This window comes from Triticum urartu, chromosome 2 (genome assembly GCF_003073215.2).
Source record: "Triticum urartu cultivar G1812 chromosome 2, Tu2.1, whole genome shotgun sequence".
NCBI classification, from domain to species: Eukaryota; Viridiplantae; Streptophyta; class Magnoliopsida; order Poales; family Poaceae; genus Triticum; species Triticum urartu.
The window spans coordinates 118,345,375-118,362,563 of record NC_053023.1 but is presented as its reverse complement, the minus strand read 5'-3'; positions in this window follow the sequence as shown (position 1 = coordinate 118,362,563).

Genomic DNA, 17,189 nt, shown 5'->3' with positions numbered 1-17,189 from the left:
GCTTGGCTCTTTGCCTCTTTGGGAAGTCAAACAATGATGGAGTACTACTGCACTAGAGGAGTACTACAGTACACTTCTGGCCATCTGACACCGATTGAACTGCTGCATGTCCACCACGTGCGGGAGGGAGAGCGTGTAGCGAAAGCTTCTCCTAGTCTTTCCAGCCACCACGCTCATGGGCGAGGGAGGGACGCTCCTGCCTTTGCGTGTATGTTAGGTGGGCCCGACAGGTGTGTGGCCAACCTGTCAAACAGCCAAAGGCAGGTGCAGTTAAGTCCGCGAGGGAGAGGATAATCAAACTTCTCGTTGATGTACGAGTTGACGCGACACATCAAAGCACTACACTCGATATATTTCAATAATTTGCGTTTACCGATGCATTAATTACAACGCATGCATGCATGCTGTCACTCTCCTTTTGATACTTGCATGTGTTGATTTAATGCACCTTGAAGTAGTATAAAATATATGATGGTAAAGCTTTGTAATACCCCAGCCCAAGTCGAGAGATGGTTGTGCACGAGGAGGGTAAGATCATGCAGACCGAACAATACCCGGTGATGGAGCTCTCTAAGGTCTCGATGGACCTCACCGTGCTCCACTGCCCCTTGTGCCTCCGCCCCTTGACGCCTCCAGTGTATGAGGTTCGAATACAACTCGTCCGTTTGGCTGATTGAGCAAGGTGCAGGTTTCTTGATTGATGTGTTGTTCGATTGATTTCTGAAGTGCAAGGGAGGGCAACTAGCCTGCGTGGACTGCCACGCCAAGCGCCCCGGGAACCAGCGGAAGTGCTAGAAGTGCGAGCGCGGCGGTGGCTTCGACGTTTGGAACATGGCGGTGGACTCCATCCTTTCGTCAGTGAGGGTGGAGGGCCCGCACAAAGGCTGTGGGCTCTACGTCACTTACCACAAGCTCGCCGATCACCAGAGCGTGTGCCCACTCGCGCCCTGCAAATCCCCGTGCTCGTCTGTGGCTACGAAGGCCCGCCGTCGGTGCTCTACCACCACATCAGTACCGCGCATCGCATGCACGTGCACAGGATCCAGTACGGCAAGGTGCTCTAGCTGCAAGTGCCACTGTCAGAGCCACGGCTCTTGCTATACACGGAGGAGGACCGCCGTGCATTTTTCTTAGTCAGCGGCGTGCTCGAGATTGGCGCGCCTATCGCCGTGTCAGTCGTCTGCATCAGAGCAGGGGCGTCCCCACTACCGCACTACGTGGCCAAGCTATGGGCGAACGGCCCGCCGAGGGAGCCCAAAGGCACGACCGACGCCGTCAAGGTGGAAATGGAGGTGACAAGTAGCAAGGATCCCGACGACGTCGACGTGCAGGAGCTGACCTTCTTGACAGTTCCGCCCAAGCTACTGGCCGGGGCTAAGCTTGTGTCCCTCCACATTCAGATTGACAAGCTCACTTCCTAAATGTTTCTACAGTGCCTTCTGTTTATTTTAGTAATATGCTAATATAGGGATTACCTTAGTCTACTTTAGCTTAAGAAATGGTGGGTTTTGGTGGCGATGCAGCAATTACTTCGACATCAAATCAGTAATTTCCAACAGTCGAACGGATATTTTGTGTCTGTTGGATATAAAGTTCCTTTGGGTAAGAAGTACTACTTATCATCAAAATGGATAAAAGGAGATGTATGTAGACGTATTTTAGTTCTAGATACGTCCCTTTTTATCCATTTTGATGACAAGCACTCCCTCCGTTCCATAATACATGCCTTCCATTTGTCAAAATATAGATGTATCTAGACATGTTTTAGTATATAGGTACATCCATGATAGAGCCAATCGGATGGTTGAGAACACTGCAATTCGTAGCTACAGATGCGTGTGTGACTCCCAGATGCAGAGGCCGGGGGTCATCATCCTCCTTTTCGAGAAAAAACAGACGCGTGTGTGAGAGGACGAGTGCGTGCGTGCACCTCTTCTCTTCCTGTATAACGTACTACTAAACTCAGAGTACAAGTTTTTGTGGGTGGCACGATGGTGCGTGCGAGAAGTCCCGAGAGATAGGTTTAATGCGTCTGAAAAAAAGACTAGCCTAGAGCTCGCCACGCGGCTATTCCTGTCGAACGCCCCATTAACCGTAAGATATGTATACGACGGTGCTAGTTATTGCACGTACACAACAGCACTCCCTCCTTTCTGGTTTATAGGGCTTAATTCAAAAATCTCACCAACCAAGATGGTGAGTGGTGGAATATTTTTTGTAGTTTGCAAAAGCACCTAATTAATGCTCTTTTTTTCTCAAAAAAGTATGTTTATCAATGCATTAATTGCAATGCATGCATGCATAAAGTACATGCATTGGTCAATTTTCTCTTATTACTTGCATGCAATGATTTAATGCACCTTGGAATCTGAACATGTGTTGGGGAACAACCAAATTGAGCCTTATAAAATGGAAAAACCAAAATTTTGAGATAAGCCCTATAAAACCGAAAAGGAGGGAGTAGAAAAAGAAGTACTCCATCCGGGAATAGTGCTGCACTTCGAAACTAGAACCGTCAATAAATTTTGAGCTTGCATCTCGTCACATTCCAAATTACTCCATGCTATATTGAATTGCAAACCTTTTCACACCGATGACAACCTAAACGGTTTCCCACATAGGAGCGCATTAGTACCATGCTATATTGAATTGCAAACCTGTTCACACTGATCACAACCTAAACGGTTTCCCACTTAGGAGCGTATTAGTACTCGGTTATAAATACTAGTATGCCAAGATGACTGCACATTCCTCCTCAACTCCTCATCCACAAAAAAACAAGTCATTTAGCATCCTTCCCTTGCGTCTGCCATGGCTAGCGTGAGTTCTGGGTCGAGACATTGCCACCAGGGAGAGGCGAGCATGGAAGCGGAAGCACGAGAGATGTCCCGCCTCGCTGTGAGAGTAGCCGACATGTCCCGCCACGCGAAAGTAGCAGCACGGAGGTCCTGCCACGCTGTCGATGTTGCAGACTGGTTCGGCCACACCGTGGAAGGAGCAGAGATGTCCCGCCATGCCACGAATGCAGCAAAGATGTCCCGCCGTGCCGCGGAGGCCTGGGAAAATTTCTCGTGGGCAGGCGACGACTGTTACAGGCGCATGCATGCGATTGTCCATAGCCAGATGGATCAGATATCCGGCTGGGCAAGGTTGCAGGACGACATGAAAGCCTCGTTTGAACAGGCTACCGACGTCATCTGGCACCTAAGGTAGGGCAATGAGAGGCTCTCGGCCGAGCGCGACCTGCTGAGGGAGAAGATCGTCCGAAGTGCAGACCAGTAGGAGGAGACAAGTGCCTTGTTGAAGAGGACTGGCGTCATCATCAAGAAACTTATGGACGAGAATGACATGCTCCACAACGAGCGCCAAAGGCTGGTGGAGGAATCCGTGGATGTTCACAAGCAGCGTCTTGAGGACACGAGACAGCTCATCGCCGCTTGCCGCGGAGACTAGTTCCCGCAGCCTGCAACAACGCATCAAGATAGTAGAGATCAACGAGCCAGATCCTTGTCTTCCTTCTTCTTTTGCCCTTGTGTATTTCGGGCGTAGCCGCATGTTTTTAATTATCTTTCTAATTATGTAAGACACTTAATCGTCCTTATCTTTCCGTGGAAGATCAATGTTGCAAGGCTGGAATGAAGAAAACTCTTGCTGTGGCAACCCTGGCGTTGCTGTTCTTGTAGTTGCTGCTGGGCCTCCTTCAGTTTCCTGGTTTCTTTTGATGTAATAATCGGTTTAGGATGTGGATTGTGTCATCGGTTGTGAAATGTTGAGTTCTAGCACGGATGTTTGGCCTTTGTTGGCCTCTTGGGATGTTGCGATTTCAATCTGGTAGCTTTTAGTCCTTCGTGTTAGGCTGGAGTTGTGCTGAACTTCTTGCGAATTGTGGTGGTTTTCAGTAATGAAAATTGGAAGGGGCAAGCCCTTCTTTGATCAAGAAAAATTAATCGTCCTTATATATTCATCAGTCTTACTATAAGTCGCAGTAGATGCTATATAGGTCCGTCGGATCTTACATCAAGATCCGTGCTTTCAGATTTTCTTTTTTCTCTCTTAAATCTCAGTCGAGTGAGACATAGCCACGCCATTAAACAGAGGCTCGAGCGCCATTAATGGAGACCTTGGGAGAGAGGTGGACGGCAGATGGAGGTCAAAGGGCTCTCCTCCCGATAAGCACGCGCAGGGGTCTGATCGCACACCTCTTGTACTCAAATAGCTACCCTGCACGGCGCCTCCTAGCTAATAAAAAATGGGGACGCGTGGCGGCACGTAAATGGTACTAGTAAGTAGAACACCCACGGTTTCAATAATACTTGTGTTTCCGATTGTAACATGACAACACTTATTCCAAAATGACATTGTTGATTATTAATGTGTGCGCCTTCGCAAATCGGACTGCAAATTTACCACAGCATGTTGGTGCCATGTCATGGCACCAAGCCAAGTTTCATTATTTTCATGCATGTTTTGGATTTACATGAATTAAAAAACTAAGTTTCTCAATGTTTCCAACCCAGCCACGACGCCCAGAATTTTGAATTTCATTCCCATTTCTTGCATGGAACCTAGAAATTTACCTGAGGACACACATGTGATTTTTCAACCAACTTTGGTGCACTGGAACATGTGCTTGTATTTCAAATTTGAAATATGCACACAAAGGTGACACGTTCCCTCCCAGAACCACGAGCCTTCTTGAGAGAAGCTCCGATTTGCAAGAAGCTTATACCAAAATTTGTTCCTATTTGGCCATTTTTTTTACCACGGCATGGTACTATCATGACATGACACCATGCCAAGTTTCATGATTTTAAAACCAAGTTTCGCAATGTTCTCGACCGAGCCACGATGCCCAAATGTTTGAATTTTGTTCTCATTTTTTGCATGGGACCTACTCCCTCCTTCCATCTATATAGGGCCTAATGTGTTTTTCAAGACAACCTTTGACTATTGATAAGATTAATAGCACATGAGATGTATACTATGAAAATTATATTATTGGAAGCTCCTTTGACATTCAAATTTGAAGGTATGCTTTGTGTAAGTTGCATGTCATATATTATTGCTCTAATGTTTGGTCAAAGTTAGCCTCGAAAAACACATTAGGACCTATATAGATGGGAGGAGGGAGTAGAAATTCACCCGAGGACACAAATGTGATTTTTCAACCAACTTTGGTGCACAGGAGCATGTGCTTGTAGTTCAAATTTGATTTATGCACATTAAATGACGAAAGACTCAATTAATGTGTAAATAAGGCCAAATGAAGCCGGAATAATTCCAAAATTTAACAGGGCACTCATGTAGTTCTATGTTGCCTTTGTAAATAAACTCAAGGGGGACAACGTATATCGTTTCGCACTCAAAGGTGGCACGTTCCTTCTCAGAACCACGAGCATTCGTGAGAGAAGCTTCGGTTTGCAAGAAGCTTATACCAAAATATATTCCTATTCGGCCAATTTTTTTACCACAACATGGTAGTACCATGACATGACATCCATGCCAAGTTTCATGATTTTCAGACATGTTTTGGATTTACAAGAATTTTAAAACCAAGTTTCTCAATGTTCTCGTGCGAGCCACGATGCCAAGATGTTTTAAGTTTATTCTCATTTCTTGCATGGGACCTAGAAATTCACCTGAGGACACAAATGTGATTTTTCAACCAACTTTGGTGCACGAGAGCATGTGCTTGTAGTTCAAATTTGACTTATGCACATTAAATGACCAGAAACTCAATTAATGTATAAAAAACGACAAACGAACCCGAAATAATTCCAAAATTTAACAGGGCACTAATATAGTTCTATGTTGCCTTTGTTAAGAAACTCAAGGGGGGCAGCGTATATCGTTTCACACTCAAAGGTGGCACGTTCCCTCTTAGAACCACGAGCTTCCAAATCGGCCCAATTTTTTACCACAACATGTTAGTGCCATGACATGACACCATGTCAAGTTTCATGATTTCCAGGAAAGTTTTGGATTTACATGAATTTAAAATCAAAGTTTCTCGATGTTCTCGGCCGAGTCATGACGCCCAGATGTTTGAATTTCATTCTCATTTCTTCCATGGGACCTAGAAATTCAACCAAGGACACACATGTGATTTTTCAACCCACTTTGGTGCACCGGTGCATGTGCATGCAATTCATATTTAGATTATGCACATTAAAAGTCCAGAAACTCAATTAATGTACAAAAAGGCCAAATGAACCCGAAATAATTCCAAAATTTAATAGGGCACTCATATAGTTCTATGTTGCCTCTGTAAATAAAATCAGGGGGGAGGCAGCGTGTATCGTTTCGCACACAAAGGTGACACGTTCCCTCTTGGAACCACGAGGCTTGTTGAGAGAATCTCCGGTTTTGCAAGAGGCTTATACCAAAACTTGTCCCAATTCAGCCAAAAATTATACGTATGAAAACAGGGTTTAGATTATCCCAAACATCTCGCTACCTAAACCAATAATGTACTATGATTTGAATTCAACATAAAATGGATACAAATTTTTGAATTGCAGAGCGTATGGTACATGTAGTTCATAGTGAAATATGATTACTGCTATATGTATGTTTTTTGTTATCAAGATAATATTTAAATTATTGTATAACTTGACAACAATCGTATTCATATAAGGAAAATTGATTCAAATTTAGTCCATATGGTAGACGACAATATATATGTTCACATGGTGGAGTAAAATGTTCATATATGATGGAAGATCAAAATGTACGACTACATCAATTATAAACCGCAAGGTCATCTAACGATATATTCGAATTCAACATAACGTGGATTCAAAAATTGAAATTCGAGATCATGGCATCTGTAATCATATAAAAAGGGACATTACTCTTTCTTTGGTGGGAATTGATTTGTTTTTTGTTGTTGTTGAGGGAAGTGCGAGTCGATTTGGTACTGTGCAGGGTAATCTTGTTCTCCCGATTTTTTTTACATTTTTCTTGTAGTTTTTTCAATGGCATCTATAGCAATATAGTAAAAGGGGACATGACTCTCTTGTGTCTTGTATGAATTGCTTTTTTACACATTAAGTTTGTTCTGCCGAACAAGGAATCCGCACCTTGTTATCCCGAAATTTTCAAGCTTGAGTATCTTTTGTCTCACCTGCTTTGAAACTCCCGCTTCTTCAACCCGCGCTGCGCCTTGTTATCCCGAAATTTGGATGCGCGCGAGAACTCCCTCCTCATCCGAAATCGCTCCCGCAGCCCAGACACGCGAAATGCCCCTTCTACCCCTCAGCCGGAAATGAAGCTCCATGTCTTGGTGTCAAAACCGGTGGGGGTACGCTGGTAACTTACCCTACATTTCGGAGAAGCGCGTCCCTAAGCTTGGATCCCCACCCCCTTCACCCCCCATTCGTACACCGAGGTCGCCAAAACCCGCGAAACCACACGCTCCTCCGTCGGCCTCCCGACCGTTGCCCAGCCGGAGACTCTTCCCCGACTACGTCGTCCACCACAACAGCTCACCGTCCCTCACCCACCGCACCGGATGAGGATCCGTTGTCGATCTCGTCGTCCCGCCAGATCAGCCGCCCTGTCCTCCACCTCCAAGGAGCTGCCCCGATGTTCGCCTCGTCTATCCCGCCACCTCAATCCCCACAACACTGTATTGACCTGCCCCACCGGAACCGCAGCACCCTCACCAATTCCTCCGATGAAGCCGAGGCCAACTCGGCGCCACCAAGGAGGTTCTGCACTCACCGCTGCATTTTATCTTTTATTCGATCTCACGGGGCTGCCGGTGCTCGATACCGAGCAGACATGGCGTGTCGCCATTGACGGTGCCGTCGCCGGCCACATCATCCACGGCGTCTATCCCCCATGTCGTTGCTTCCTCGGCGGTGACTTACACAACGGCACTAGCTGCAGTTGCTCCGGCTCTCGCTCGCGTTGCGGCTTTGTTCTTGCTGTCGGTCGCACTACTGGACTGCTCCTGCTTTCGTTCATGCCGCTGCTCTGCTCTTGCTCCCGCTTGCACTACTGCTGCTGCCCGACCTCCGGCAGCTACAGGAGTTGCTGCTTTAGCACTCGCTCACGGTGCTACTGCACGACTTGCTCTTTGCTAGTGCGTTCCCTGCTCGAGCGTCTGCTGATTTAGATCACTGCTTCTCTGCTACTAGTGCTTGAACGCCCTAAACATCTATTGCAATGCTCTATTACTAGTTCAATCAGTTTCGATAGTAAACATCAGTTTCGATTGTGAAGTTCATTTTCTTCAGTTAAGTTCAGAGTGAACAGTACTTACAGCATCTGTAGGAGCGGCCGTGGCGCGGCTGATGCGTTTTACATCTAGCACTTTCTGGTGATGTATTTTACATCATCTATTGCAGATGATATTAGGGTCCCACTTCAGATTAATGTTGTCTATCTTGTCATGCTTCAGCCTCGTCACCGTACACCTTAGCGGAGCTGCTCCAATGATGGAACCGTCCATCACAGCGGAGCAGTACCCTTGGCGCCATTTCTAGAGGCCTCGGATCTTCTTCCCTGCCTCCGACAGTCACACCAGCATCATCACCATCCTCCACGTCCAACCCAATGATGCTGAGGTCCACAAGGCTATGCCAAAGAGGTTGTACACTCGTCGCATCACTTTATTTCTCCATTCCTCTATTCTTCCAATTCATGTGAGCCAAACACCCAGGTTGACTGAAATCCTATGTTTCCAAATGCTCTGTTTTGCACGTGCATTCCTATCCTATTCCTGTTTTTTCCTATCCCTGCATTTATAGAATCCTCCAATTCTAAGGAGCCCTTACAGATTTACTTCATTTTCAGATAGGCGTCAAAGAAAACTCTGTGTGTTATGTCCTGCTCCTGCCGTGCCGTCATCCACCCCACCTGAGGTGCACCATCGACAGAAGCATTCACTGCAGCAGAGATCGCCCCTGCAGACTTCCTTTCGCCGCCTCAGATCATCTTCCCTGTTGCCGGCAGCCACGCCAACTGCAATACCATCATCGATTGAGCAGATGAACCTGAGGACTACACAGTTCCGGAAGAGAGGTCGCAGTCTTTCGTGTTTGCTTACGTTATACATCGGTTATTATTACCTGCTACTTTATCGTTCAATCTTGAGTTTTGAATTTCCCATGGGTCTCATATTGAGCTAGCAACGAATAATATCTGTCTACTATCTGGTTCATCTGGGGTCTTCTATGTGGTTCATGTTGGGTGGGAAACAAACAATAGATGATCCATTGTCTATCTTTTTAAACTGAAGCTATAATCTACCTGCTATCATTAGTTTTGGATCCATCCACTCGTTTGCTACCATCAGTCTTGATTTTTGCATGCACCCCTTAGGCCTTACAAAATCTAACTACTTTTTTTTATTATGCATGTCAGATATTGTACACAATCGTACTGAACATGTAGAGAAAAAGAGAAGACCGTTGTGTGCGAATATAATGTCATGCAGACGCCGCTCCATGGTGGGTGAAGTGCCCCCCCTCCTGCATTTCCAGATTGTATTCCAGAGGAATATAACTTTTCAGATGGATATTCAGAAGGAGGCGACCACGCCTGTTTACCACCTGAGGTGTTTGCTCTAACCTGGCATGCTGATGTTGGTCATATCATACATATGGCGCCTTGCATTGCCTACATTATACATCTTATATGTCATCAGGTTAGTTTAGATTTGCTTTGTGTGAATGCCACATGTTTGGTTTCGATATCATACTCCCACCATTCCTAAATATTTGTCTTTTTACAGATTTCAACAAGTGACTACATACGGAACAAAATGAGTGAATCTACACTCTAAAATATGTCTATATACATCCGTATGTGGTAGTCCATTTGAAATCTCTAAAAAGACAAATATTTAGGAATGGAGGGAGTATACGTGAATCATGCAATGCCATCCTGTTTAGACAGTCATCGTATATGTGAATTGTATCGTGCCATATTTTTTCCATAATTTATTCCATTTGTCAACAATGTTTATATATTTATCTACTCTTCCTGTGCATCAGCCATTTGAGTCGGTCATGGGAAAATCTGGAGTGAAAACAAGGTCTTCAGAGCAGGCAATGGTACCTGTTGAAGCATATATCTCGATGGTTACAGGGAGCTCCTCATAGGAGGATTCAGAGACAGATGGCCAGTCCTATATCCCACCTGAGGTGTATGCTCTAAGTTGCAATGTTTATATTTCTCATATGATGCATATGGTGTCTTGCATTGCCATGCCATCTTCTTAGATTAGACATGCTTTGTGTGAATTCCTCCTATTTGCTTTCTATATCAGATATGTGAATTATGCAATGCCATGTTTTTCAGCCAGTTATCATATATGTGAATTATGCACCACCATGGTGCTAGGCATCATATATGTGAATTATCTCATGCCATTTTTTTCATTACGTATTCCATTTGTCGACAATCTGTGTATATTGAACTACTCTTCATGTGTATCAGCCATTTGAGCCGGTTATGGAAAAATCTGGAGTGAAAACAAGGTCTTCAGAGCAGGCAATGGTACCTGTTGAAGCATATATCTCGATGGTTACAGGGAGCTCCTCATAGGAGGATTCAGAGACAGATGGCCAGTCCTATATCCCACCTGAGGTGTATGCTCTAAGTTGCAATGTTTATATTTCTCATATGATGCATATGGTGTCTTGCATTGCTTAGTTTAGACATCATATGCACAATATTGAATTCTATCTGCTTTGTTTAGAGATCATACATGCGAGTGCCAGCTGCTTAGTATATGAATCAATTATGTCAATTATATCATGCCATCCTATATACTTAGACAACATGTATGTGAATTATTTCATCCCAACCTATTTTAGAAAGACATCATATAGTTTTGTCATGTCATCCTGTTTAGGTACTCATCATATATTGAATTATGCCATTATATCCTGTTAAGTTATCCATCATATATCTGAAACTGTGTGATGCTATCTTGTTTAGTTGGGCATCATATATGTGAAATTGTGTCATGCTGTCCTATTTGGTTAGACAACATATATGTGAATTACCACATCTGTCTATCATACAATGTCTGTACGTTCAATTTCTTTTCTTGTTTATCAACCATTTGAATTGGAGGGGGTGATGGCAGTATCTAACGGAGCAAAAACCCGTTCTTCACAAAAGGCAGTGCTACCCGTCGATGCAGATAGAACCATGGTTGTACTGGCCCACAAACTAGCCCCACCACACATAATCGAGACTCTTCCAGATTGCACACTTACACCGTTGGGTAGAGAACCAGCTACAACCCATCTAACCACAACCCCGGCGGATAGTAACCCACTTATAGTTGACAAAGCACCATGTCCACCACAGAGTACCCGTACACGAGGAGCTTGTAAAGCTACTGCAGTGCCCAAAGCACGAAGACCACCACAGCTAACCCAAAATCCACGTTTAAAGTAGAAGAGCAACTGTTCTTAGGTCAGATTCCGTAGCTATGGTCCATACTCCTTTGCTGTTGCATCACTGTATTTACTCATACCAACTACTTTCGAATTTGAAGGATCCAATTGAAACTCCAACGGCGCAACGGGTATGTTTTAAACCTATTTCTTTAACTGGATTGCTGTTCTAACTTCTTGCTCTATGTTGATTTCAGTTTAAGTTATATAAACAGTTATGTTCTCATGTGATGCACATTACAAGTGCTGCCAATGCTGTGTAGTTTCTCACACTTATATTCTGTCTATGTTGTTGTGTCTTAAAAATATATGAGTTGAACTGTGTCTCTATGTTGATTAGGGAACATAAACTAGAATGATATGGACAATACAGTGACCAAAGTACATAGATATATGTTTGTTTCATGTTGTTATCCTGCCCACCTTACTACTGAACTGGTTTACCAAAATGAGTTTCGTATACTACAAGCTAAACCTGTGATGTGTCTGCTTGTTTCTCTTGTAGTATGCAAACAAAATATTGGAGAAGAGCACCCCACTATACAATGGTAGACAAAGTAATGCAGATAAGGTTCAAGATAGTGAGACAACCCTGTTGGTCTCCAAGAAAGGTGATAAGAACAATCTTGTAGACAGTGAGAAAACCCCACACTCCTGCGTTGATGCAGTGTTTGATTTACTGGCCAGTACCGCTGGCACAAGCTCTTCGAACTCGCTGCCTGACTCACTTCTGCTTCTTCAGTCTCAGCTACAAGCTGAAAGGCATCAGTCAGTTGTGCTGCGGCAAGAAGCCGAAGGACTGAGGAAGTCTCTGCAGAATTCAGATGCGTACTTTCTTGTGGAACAGCAAGCGCTGGAGGATTTAAGTGCCAAACAAGAGAAAGTTAATAAGCTTGCTAAGCATCTTGCCAGCATTATGGGTACCCAGGATATTGTTTCTTGAACTCTTCTGAAGTGGGTTCAGTTCTGGACTAGTTTTGCTATGGCGTTTATATGCTGCTTTGTTCCATATATTTGCACTGGTGGCGAACTTTGATGCCCAGTGGATGTAATATGTGTAATAGCCGCGATAGCCTAGCATAAGTTGTTTGGTTATTTATTTCCTTGTTGTCTTGTTTATTTGCTTGCTTGTAGTCAGTGCAGTTCTTTTTCCGCGGTTTGCTAGTGGCTGCAATAACCTATTTTTGAAAACTAGGCCACAATAACCATGGGTTAATATTTACTATAGTGACACTGAGCCTCCTACGGGCTGTAGAAACAGTGGGCCTTCTACGGGCCATAGAAACAGTAGGCCTTCTACGGGCCGTAGAAACAATGGGCCTTCTACGGGCCATAGGAACAATGGGCCTTCTACGGGCCGTATCATCAATGGGCCTTATACGGGCCGTATGATCGATTGGCCAAACATGGGCCAATAACAGGCCGCATTATGGCCGTAAACGGGCTAGAGTTGGAATCGTCAGTTCATGGGCCGACCATAACGGGCCATCGTTAATAGGCCGTATTTGATGATGCTATGAAAACGGCCCAACTTATTAACGGACCACAAACGGGCCGACTGTAACCATGGGCTGAATTTGGCCCACAAGCAGAAAATGACAGTAACGGGTCGTAAGTAAACGAATGCTGGAAATGAGCCCAAGAATAAATGGGCTCTGAGAAGGCCGAAAGATAACATGGGCTGGAAACGGCCCAACAGAATAACGAGCCGTTAATGGGTGTAAAGTGATACACTGTTCATCACGGGCCAGTTTCACCACGGGCCGTTAATAGGCCAAGAGTTACATAGGGCCTCATATGGGCCGAAAGACGTGTCATGGGCCATACATGGGCCAGAAGTGAAAACGGGCTGGAATCATATTGGATGGCCCAGATGACGCTACTGGGCTTAATTCGGATAGGGCGTAACGGGCCTTGGGTTAGCGGGCTGTAAATGGGCTATATGCGAACATGCCGTTAGCAGGATTTCCATGGGCCGGCCCGCCACCTTTTGACCAAGTCAAACGGGCCGGCCTTTTCATAGGAATGGGCCTTTGTTGGGCCATGCCACGTGTCGACGTATCATAGGCGCCTTCTGTCCAATGAGTGGATGACATCTGTCCCAACGATGAGCCGACACGTGTTTCCTCCAGCCAATGATGATTTTACACGTGGAAAATCCCCATTGGTCGGGGCTGTTAACGGGTTATCGGATCCAAAACCTGACCCGATAGCTTAACGGTGTTCTGTTACAGTGGATGCCACGTGTCGGTCACCCTTGACGAAAGCACTTCTATGACGCGCGATTTATCGTCATGGAAGTGCACACTTCCGTGATAATAATTTTGGTAATGTCATGGAACACTTCTACGACAACACAGGTATGACTATCTTGATTCTGTCATAAAATCTTCATGGATGTACATGCATGACAAAAAACGCGACCTACTATGACAAAAACGTATCATCATGGAAGTGTTTTTTTGTAGTGTAATAGAGGATGTTGATGCTACTGCCTCCGTCCATGAGCACCTTAGTGAACTTATATCCACCAACCTGGGGTGCCACCACCAAGGCCAAGTGACCCGGATTATCAACCCGGGGAGGGTGATCTTCCCTACTCCACACAATAGGCTGTTCTGACCATCTCAAATAACGTGGAATCGCCGGCTCAACAGCATTTACAGCCCTCTTATGAAGTTTATGGTCCCTCTTGCATAAACTAGTGGTAAATACGTGGTACTGCCCACTATTCAATTGTTTTGGGTTACTCTGATACCAGGATCGTTGTTGCTGTTGCTGCTGATTACTTTGGCCGGGTTGCTGATTATAGCCACCCTGGTTACCCGGATGGCCCTGACCGTGAAAACTGCCTCCGCTTGAACCGGCGCCCGGGCCATGAAAACCGCCTCCGCCTGAACCGCCGCCAGGTCCGTGGCTACCATCAAACATGTTGGAATTTTTAAATGCCTTCATGATCGTACAGTCCTTCCACAGATGGGTAGCCGGCTTCTCCCGGGTGTCGTGTCTTGGACAAGGTTCATTCAGTAGTTGCTCGAGGGTGGGACCTGACCCGCTTGACCGGGGAGGTGGCCTACCCTTGCGCCGTTGGTTGTTGCCCTGTGCATTGGTGTTAGCCACAAACTCGTGAGCCTTACATTTCTTACCTCCTTGATTTGCCGGGTTATGCTGGTGACCCTTGCCGTTGCCGTTCTTCTTCCCGTTCCCTGTTTTTTCTTCATCGGACGCGGGATCCTTGGTACTGTCAGAATCAACATATTTGACCAGGGCCGCCATCAATTGGCCCATGTCATTACAATCACGCTTGAGCCACCCCAGCTTCTGTTTCAGAGGTTCAAAATGGCAATTTTTCTCCAACATTAAGACCGCAGAGCCGGCATCCATCTTATTAGATGAATGTATTATCTCCTTGACCTGACGCACCCAATGGGTCGTGGACTCACCTTCTTCTTGCTTACAATTAGTCAGGTCCACGATTGACATAGGTTGTTTACATGTGTCCTTGAAGTTCTGAATGAACTGGGCTTTTAACTCCGCCCATGAGCCGATGGAGTTGGGTGGCAACCCTTTCAACCAAGTGTGAGTTGTTCCATCCAACATCATAGTGAAATACTTAGCCATTGCTACATCGCTGACCTCCAACAGCTCCATCGTCATCTCATAACTTTCAATCCATGCCCCAGGCTGCAAGTCGGCCGTGTAATTAGGCACCTTACGAGGCCCTTTAAAGTCTTTTGGCAAGCACTCATTACGTAGATCCGGCATCAGGCAAGGGACACCTCCCGTTCTTGTGGCCACTCCTGCCTCAACAAAGGTTGTTGGATAAACCGGAAAAGCCTGATGAGCCGCCTGCTCAGCTGCCAGTTGAACTGCCCGCTCGGCCTCTTGACGGATCTCTCCTGATCCACCAAGTTTACGGCTCCATCTTGCGCTGGCTCATGCCTGCGTAGTTGGTTACGGCGTTGAGCATTGCTTGACATAGCGGCTGAGTCCATATGCCTGCTATAGCTCGGGCTCCGGCTTGGGCGAGGGGTTGAATGGATCCTGTCTCGACTATAAGAGTATGCATCCTGTTGTGCCAGAGCCATCTGAAGAAGTTCTCTCACCCTTCGTGTCTCAATTGCTGTCGGAGAGTCACTTTCCATCGAGAGAGCCGCCAAACGAGCTGACGCAGCGATGAGATTCTCCAAAGGGTTAGAAAAGTGACCCGGTGGTATTGGTGTGTAATGAGGCAGAGCAGTATTCATACGGGGTGGCTCCATGGCCCGTGGTTGAACCGGCGCCCCAGCCCCGGGTGTCGTGATCCGGTTTGCCTCCGGCGGGTTATTTGGACCAGCCTCGGGTGTGTGGAAGAGGTTCCTAGGATCGTAAGTCAGAGGCAGACGTGACTAAGTTTTCTGGTGCCTTCTCCTCATGACCTCGTTTGATGCGTTCAGATCCACCGAAAGCCGGAAAGTCTCCGCTTGAAGCTGCTGAGCACGAGCATCCAGAGCCGCCCGTTCTGCAGCCATCCTGACCTCTTCTGCTCCTAAGTTTTCTTTGGCCCGCGCCACCTCTTCGCATAGTCGTGACACCTCCGCGTCATGTTGAGCTTTATCCGCCGGCTCAACCACAACAGTCAACAGGGCCGTCATCCTATCCATGAGGTCCATCAGTACCTAAGCCGGTGTGCGTGCGGGGTCTCCTGACCCGGCCACTGCTGATCTGGTGGTTATCGCTGCTGCTGCTGTGGAATTATGACCTGGTTGAGTGCCAGCCATGAAGACTCCGGCTCGATTCAGTGGCTTAGAGAGGTCCGGAATACCGCTGCCATCGGAACAGCCCCCAAGCATGCCATCTTGTAGCTGATACAAAGAATCTATCTCGCCCGAGGACGACTCACCGTCAGAACAGATGGCCGTCTCACCGCCATCCACTGATCCTTCAAAGAATTCACCTCCATGGATGCAACCCACGAAGGCATGCCTCACGGCAGGTTGAGCCCGGACGGATCTCGCGCGCTGAGCCGTCTCGATGAGGTTGGTGCAGACGTCCGGCTCAGGGCCCGACTCGTCGATCCGGCCGATGAAGACATGGATACTGCCAAAGGGGACCCGGTACCCGTACTCAATTGAGCCGGCCTCGGGGCCCCATCCTTCGTCGTCGATGTAGAGCATGCCGCGACAACTTTTGTTCATCCGGCCCATAGCATATCCCTTGAGCCCTTCGAAGCTACCCTTCAAGAACTCAAATCCATCGTGCGGTGGCCCCACGGTGGGCGCCAACTGTCGTGGAATTATCACAGTAGATGTCCTAGAGAAAGGACTTAGTCATAGGGCCATCGCAACTAGGAAGCTTAAAGGGGTTAATCGGGACAAAGGACACGAGAGGTTTATACTGGTTCGGTGATAACCCACAAGTATAGGGGATCGCCAGTTTTCGAGGGTAGAGTATTCAACTCCAGTCCAGGTTAGTGTCATTCAAATCATGCAAGTTAGAGACCAAAACAAGGGCAAAAGTGTTTGGAAAAGTAGATACGACGAAGACATATCAACTCCCCAAAGCTTAAATCTTTGGTTGTCCTCAAGCAATTCAGTTGATAAACTGAAAGTGATAAAGAAAAACTTTTACAAACTCTGTTTGCTCTTGTTGTTGTAAATATGTAAAGCCAGCATTCAAGTTTTCAGCAAAGATTATAACTGACCACATTCGCAATAACGCATAGGTCTCAAGTTTACTCATATCAATAGCATAATCAACTAGCGAGCCATAATAATAAATCTTGGATGA